Raw genomic sequence first — 7,877 nt, 5'->3', positions numbered from 1 at the left:
AGTTTGTTGTAGGGTAGAGAATTTTGAGTCCAAGAACTGTGATGGGTATTTTAAGTTGTGTGTGTTGGAATCTGACTCTTTAATTAAAGGCATGACAAAATGTAAACGATACAGTAGCCATATTTTAAGGGGTATTGTTGTGGTAGAAGAAAATAAGTTTGGAGGAGAAGGAAGGAGTTTCCAAGTGAAAATATTGAAAGAAGATTGGCGTGTATAGGAGGCTAAGATGTCATATGTGAAAAAAAAAAAAAACACAGAAGAGGAAAGAGAGTTATAGAAGAGAATATAGAAGCATGCAGATTGATAGAGAAGAAAAAAAGGTTTTATTTAATATAAGTTTTTACATTCATCACTTTCCTACTTTACTATAAATAGGTAGGGGGGGCAGAAATTATCCCTTTTACCTATTTATCTGGAAGTCCCCCTGGGCCTATCTCCAAATGCATGGGGGAAATTACCCCACCTTCCCAAGCACAAGATGAGGATGAGCACCATGTTCTTGACACGAGCAATGGACTTTGCAGAAGGTTGAGATATTTCTACACCCCTCTTGCAGAATCCACCACACGTCATGGACCCTGTGAACTGGTATTGTTCATGCAGCAGAGCCCCACACTGGCTAAGCTGTTCTGGCAATACCAGCCTGTGAGGGGAAAATTGGTTAAGATATGCCACATTTAAAAAAGAAAGTTAAAAGTTAAACCGGAACTGTAGAGTGAAAATAAACACATTGTTTCACTTACCTGGGGCTTCCCCAAGCCCCCAGCAGCCGTCCTGTCCTGCGCCGCTTCTCGACAAGCCTCCGTTCTCCCGCCGCCAGCTACTTTCGGTTTCGCCGCCGGGCCACTGCGCCTGCGCGGCTCTGGCCACGCGTATGCCTTGTTCGCATTCCCCGCTATTGCAGAGGGGAACGCGAAGAAAGGATACGCTTGGCAGGGCTGCGCTGGCATCGACTTACAAGTCGAGGTACGGGACGGATTGGCGGCGGGAGAACGGAGGCTCGGGCAGGACCGGCGCGGGACAGGACAGCTGCTCGGGGCTTGGGGAAGCCCTAGGTAAGTGAAACAATGTGTTTATTTTCACTCTACAGTTCTGCTTTAAAAGAAAAACAGTAATGAGGTTGCTCAAGACATCTCAGCAAAAGCACTAGAAATCCACAAACAATTCCCTTAAAGCCACCAACCATATACATTTTGGATTTTTCTGAAATGTATCTTCTCTGAATGGGACAAATTTTATTAAATAAAAAATCAAGTCCAGGTTTAGTGGATCTTTTTCGTCCAGTAATCTTCATTATTTTCTAACCATAGCAAATGAACCCACATGTGCATGATGTGTGGAAGTTAAGTTCTTATGCGAGTTTTCCAATACCTCCAAAAAGCGTATTTTCATCTGACCAAACTGCCACTAATGTGTGCATATGTAGCATGATGAACCTTAATCGTAAGCTCATTTGGAAATGGAGCAGATGTTAAAGAGGACCCAAACCAAACATTTTTTTTATTAAAAATATTTAGTTGCACCACTCTAACACATACAAAGATAAATAAACACTCCTTCAAACCTATGAGCATTTCAGTGCATGCTTTTCACCATTCTCTTTTCATAACTAGCATTATACTGGTGGCAGCCATTAGCAATTCCTCCTTTGCTGGACACCTCCTACTCCACCAGTCTGCCGGATTCTGTCCCGGCAATATGAAAGGAAGGGAGGGATTCCTCCAATAAATGTAAAATATTTTATATTTGTCATCATGCAGCTGAAAAAAGGCTGCTATTTATTATTATAATTTAGAAAATAGATTTTATTTCTGAAATCTTGTATTTTTTAATTTGGGTCCACTTTAATGGTTCTATGTTGACACCCTATAAATACTGGAATAATAAAATAATCATAATTTGCCTTTAAGAGTACCAAAATATTTGTGTTTTAATATATCTCTCATAAACAAAAAGAATCTATCAGTCTTCTAACATGTATGTTTATGCAGTGCCATCCCCCTATCCCAAGGGTTGTGATATTGATTTGGAGTTTTGGGCTAATACAATAAATTAATTAAACATTCTTTGGGTGGTTGTATAAATTCCGTATTCATAATGTATGTGCTGAAAGCTCTTGAGGGATTTTGTATGAAGGGTAAGCAGGGATAATAGTGATGATTATGTAGGCCAAAAGGTCCTTACTCACTATTTGTGTTTGAGATATTCATGCATTAGTCTGTTTTCAGCTGAACGCACTGCATATTGTATGTGCACAATTGTGCATGGCAAATTAAAATGAAACTAGCTAGAAGCCATAGGAAAACTAGAGGCAGTATCTCAAGAGTACACCCCATTGAATAAAAGATAGGGATAAACAAACATCCCTGATTTTGTATTAACCACATTGGCCGGGCTGAAATCCGACTCCATTCCTGGAACATACAGTAAAAAAAAAATAATAATAAAAAAATAAATAAATAAAAATAGAAAAGCAAACTGCAGTTTTGTACCACAAAATCCTCTGATATCTTCAATTTACTGTGTGATTTATCTAATTATATTCACACTGTATTAACAAATTATTCACCACTGGCACTAGAATTCCCACAAAACACTTTTTATATCTCTTTTTTTTTTTTTTAGTTTAATAATCTCTGGGTATTTTTTTTTTTACTGGCAAGGGAAACTTGTTTTGCACTTTAATGTTTTTGATATTCAGGAACTTCAGATTATCTTGATGATGGGGAATTAGCAGACAGTTTTTTTTTTAATAATATGCTAATGATGTGCTGGTGTTTAAAAAAAAGAAAAAAGACAACAACACAGGAACAGTTCATCGTTCCCTGAGATGCAGAAGAAAAAAAAAGGCTAACAGTGTATTTAATGACTTGAATGATTTAACCGAGAAACTGGCATTGTTGTTACTTCCAATATGTAAACTACTAATTATTAGTGCATGACAATGGCGTGCAAGTTGTGTTGCTGGGGTCTACTAATCTTGTATATTTGCCGTGCTATTAATGCGTGCTCCATATACCTTTACTGGTTCTTTTTGAAATTAGCTTAATGGCACTCTGCAGAAATGGACTGCCTACTGCGAGAGAAAGCACGCTTGCTAAGATGGGCTAACGTCCTACTGGGAAGCACTGATTTGGCACAAACAGAGAAATGCTTCGGCATTAATTTACCTGCGTATCAGATGAATCAAAATAAATAATTAAAGGCAGTTAAAAAAAAAAAAAAGAACAAATACAAAATGCAGGTCGAAAGGATAAACGTGGCATACGTGGTAAAATGGGGTTTAAGGAGACCACTTAATAGCCGCAGTGCCCTACATTTCCACTGCTGAGTTTGCAGTTATTTTATACAGTGTAAAGAGGCACTGTAGTGACACACAGTGGAATGCAGTAATATAAAATGTGTTACGGTAATCTTCCTGGTTTCATCATCCGATACACTTCCTTTATCTATACATTGATGTATATCGGTATGAAACCCCGCCCTTCCAGTGATGGCAAACCGTTATTTTATGTAGGCATTATTTTCACTGGCTTTGTAACTCTCATAAAATAAACATTCCGCAGAGATCACCTGACGACACTAAAGATGTCTGCACCTGTGATAAATTTCAGAATGTAAAGCAGGGAAAGGAAAGATTTTACAATAGGCAACACTGACTAAACTATCTATAAAGGGATATTGTAAAAAAATGAGCAATTTTATCAGTTGTGTTATTTTTATTACAGCTCCCATTTAACTACATTATTGCTGTTTTTTTTTTTCATTATAATTTTAGCCTTTTTTAAAGGGACTTCGAGCACCTCTCATGGGCATGCCTTTAAGACTCCGACCAGTACTGCATACCTTTCTGTAGCTTGTGCTCTCCTCTTTCATTTGATGCCTGAATCGCCATTCTACACCAAATAGTTTTCATTTGATATCAATTTAAAAATCGCGACTGCCATCTTGGCTATGTTATAACTTCCGGGTCACCCCTGTCTTCTCTGTTAGAGAAGTGCATCACTGAATGAAGCAGGAAGAGGAAGTGACACGCATGGCCATTGCAAGAGGATCCTCCAGAGGGGTCATCGCACGACTTTGTTGGAAGTCATCTGTCTTAAAGGCATGCCCATGACAGGTGCTCGGAGTCCCTTTAAAGCAGGCCTGATCTCAGAACTTCCCCTCTGCTCTAAAAAATACGCAGAAGCATAGTAACCTTTTAAGAAAAACATTTCTTTGTTACAGCTGATACAAATCCTGCAATAAATCTGCAGTGTGTTTACTTCCTCCTTTCATGGAAGCAGACATAGGGTTAACATCTTGTGTTTTCACAATTAGCCTCTGTGTCATGGCAGTCAGCTGACGCAACTGAGGAATCAAGTTACAACATGTGCTTCTCAACCTTTTTTACCCTAAAGGAGCTCTACAAATACTTTTTGGATCTCAAGAAACCCCTGATTTATTTTGCAGGATGCATGGTGTGTGGCTGATTGTCATTACCCCCATTCAGGGCTCGTTCCCACTAAAGGCGTTTTTGCCCTTTTTTTCAAGTGCAGGTGATTTTCAAAATCACCCTAAAACCGCTTGTGCAATGATTCCCTATGAAAGAGTTGACATCGGAGCGGTTCGATTTCCGATCCGCTCAGCAAAGCGCTGCCTGTACCCTTTTTGAGGCGATTTTGCCTCAATGGAAGGTAAAGGAAAAACGCAAAACGCTCATAAAATGGCTTTGTGCAGCGATTGCGTTCATGGTTTTAATAATAAATACATTTACTCTTTTCCGGGTGAAAGAGTTCCCTTCCTGACTTGCGTCTGAGAGTGAATTACAAAACTGCTCTACAAAAGCGCTTAGAAAAGCGCTTTTAATAAAAACGCAGCATGCATTGGAGCACCGGAAAGCACTAAAAAAAGGCAGAAATGCAAAATGCTTACGTTTGCGGTTTCAATTTTAGATTTGAATGAGGCCTTCCAGTGCCCTTCATTATAATGTCTCCTTAATATAGAACTTTTTATTAATGTGCTCATTATTATTCTGAATTGGATGCTTCTTTTTTACTGTCCCCCCTATTGTAGTGTGCTCTCTATTATACTCCTTCCAACCCCCACGATAGGGAGAAATGCCAAAGAACCCCTGCAGAGTACTCAGGGAACCCTATTCGTGCAGAAATACAGAGGCGCCCAAAGATTAAAACACTGTACTTAAAAAAGTCTCAAAATGGGGGGTGCTGGATGATACACCTCCCCAATAACGACAAATCGCACTGATTCACATACAAGAAACCAGCTTTATTCTTACTCCACAATATTATTTGCAACGCGTTTCACGGGTCTAACGCCCGCTTCCTCAGGCACATAAAAAGGGGGAGTAACTTGACTTGTCAGGGAGCGGGTTTGGCACCTCTGTCAACTCAGGGAACCCTGGTTGAGAAAGTCTGTCTAAACAAATACAGGGTGCATTTCTCTATGATTTCTTTCTGTCCTGTGCAAGATGTGGAGTCCTTTGCTGTTAATATAAGGCTTTGGACAATGTTCAATTTTGCCATCTGATGCCATCAGGGCCGGGCCGAGGCATAGGCTGGAGAGGCTCCAGCCTCAGGGCGCAGTGTAGGAAGGGGCGCACAATTCATTCAGCTGTCATTCCTAATTGTGTATGAAGAAGAAAGAAATAATTAAAGGGGATACATAGCAGTGACTGCAAGCCAGATAACTAGATATTAAGGTGTTGGGGAGGTTGTGGGCCCTGTGGCCCTCTTAGTCTACTAGCAATCAGTGTGTGACAGCTGGGGTGGGAGGGATGGAGGGGCGCACTTTGGTGTCTCAGCCTTGGGTGCTGGAGGACCTTGTCCCTGCTCTGGATGCCATTTACTAAGGACACTCTAGAGATTTCCAAGCAAGTCCACTGGGAAGATCATAAGGGATCCAGCAAAGTTGGCCTCGTTTTAGTAAAATGTTTTGTCTTCATCTGAGTCATATTGGGATATAGTCAGAAATGCCGAGAGGATCAGTGCTGCAGTTGCATACAGCATCCGACAGCGACAGATAGAAAAAAAGAACAAAATACAAAATTACATAACAAAAAGTTCCCACTATGATTACCTGTGGGAATTGTAATCACACAACTGCTACTTAAAATCTTTTAGCCACTCCAATATGATCTAGGACAAGGTCACACCTTTTTTAATAGCAGACTGCAAAAAAAATAAAAAAAGATATCCAACCCATGTTTACAAGATCACATATGATTGAGATAATTGTCAGAAATCCATAAGGATCTCTGGAGATGCTTCTTATGTATAAAAAAAACCCCTAGAATTTCACTTTAAAATTAAAGAAAAAAGCTTTGACATATTAGTATTAAACAAGTCATTTTGTAATTTACTTTGATTAAAAATGAACTTTATACTTCAATTTGCAGTCAGTTATGAATGTGTAAAATTGCACAAAAATTAAAAAAAAGTATCACCCATGACATTATACTGTATAGCAATTTTCTCAGAGTTTCTAATCATTTTTATCCTAATTGGGAAAATATTTAACGTATGTGTGTTGTACATTGGTCAGATTTTTGAAATGTTACAATTAGTCAGAAAAATGTATTGCAATTCTTGGATCGAACAGATATTACAAAATTGTATGGTGTGGGGCTACCTTAAAGAGAAACTCCGACCAAGAATAGAACTTTATCCCACTCAGTAGCTGATACCCCCTTTTACATGAGAAATCTATTCCTTTTCACAAACAGACCATCAGGGGGCGCTGTATGGCTGATATTGTGGTGAAACCCCTACCACAAATAAATTCTGAGTACGTACTCGTGGCAGTTTCATGTCGGTGAACCCGGTTGCATTGTGGGAAATAGCGGTTTACAGCTGTTTCCAACTGCCAAAACAGCAAGCAGCAGCTACATCACTTGCCGGCAGTAAAAATATCACCATGTGATAAATGTCAGAATATAAATCAGGTATTTAAAAGATTTTACAATGGGCAAACACTGACTAAATCATTTATACATAATTAGGCGCTAGTCTACTTTAGGGGACCCACCGCAAATCCCCATAGACACTTTCAGCTGGGCTGCAAAACGGAACAAATGGCTTCCGTTTGCTTGTTGAAACCCCCACAAGCCATATACCCATGGATAGGTAAGCATGCCCTGTAACGAATTGGGAGGTTTTCGGTAACAGAAAGTTTAAATTGGCCGTGTAGGAGCCACCGAACGGCCTAAATCTCGGTTCCGTCGGCCATCTTAATTCTGCTGTGCAGGTCTCTTTCTTCCTCCTCATTGGAGGGTTTGTTAGCTGGCACGCCCCCACCTAACAATCCCTCCAAAGAGGAGGAAGAAACGACCTGCAGAGCAAAACCAAGATGGCCGACGGACCCGAAATTGCGGTCGTTCCGAGGCTCCTACACAGTCAGTTCAAACTTTTTTTTTACCGAAACCCGCAAAATTCGTTAGAGGACATGCGTAGCTACCCGGGGATATAAGGCTCGTGGGGGTTTCATCAAGCAAACGGAAGCCATTTGTTCCGTTTTGCAGCCCAGCTGAAAGTGTCTATGGGGATTTGCGGTGGGTCCCCTAAAGTAGACTAGCGCCCATAATTATTGTAAATATGAAGCACTTTTTTTTTACATTATTTTCACTGGATTCCCTCTTTAAGGAAAAAGTTTAAGGATTACCACTATCCAATGCACATATAGAGGTGTTCATTATTACCAGCATAGCACCAATTGAAAAAGCTAATAAAATGGATGAAAGGCCGGACCCTAGTGGGACCCTCTGGTCCAGGGGCCTCAGTGCGGTCACAAGATCTGCATCCCCTGTTGCTATGCAACTGGGCGTTAATATGGGGGAGCACCCCCTGTGACTGCAGGGGGGGAGGGGGCAGAGGTGTGTG

The 7,877-nt window shown here is 40.4% G+C and overlaps 1 long non-coding RNA gene across 1 annotated transcript; it reads right to left on the bottom strand.

The window, feature by feature from the left end:
• Nucleotides 1-5,247: 5,247 nt before the first annotated feature.
• Nucleotides 5,248-6,829, bottom strand: LOC137536111 (uncharacterized). The gene is made up of 2 exons (XR_011024522.1): nt 6,795-6,829; nt 5,248-5,622 (listed from the first exon to the last, which is right to left on the bottom strand). It is a non-coding gene; the product is annotated as an uncharacterized lncRNA (long non-coding RNA).
• Between the last annotated feature and the right edge of the window lie 1,048 nt (nt 6,830-7,877).

The sequence above is a fragment of the Hyperolius riggenbachi genome, chromosome 10 (assembly GCF_040937935.1).
Source record: "Hyperolius riggenbachi isolate aHypRig1 chromosome 10, aHypRig1.pri, whole genome shotgun sequence".
Lineage (NCBI taxonomy): Eukaryota > Metazoa > Chordata > Amphibia > Anura > Hyperoliidae > Hyperolius > Hyperolius riggenbachi.
This window is presented reverse-complemented; position numbering and strand designations above follow the sequence as displayed.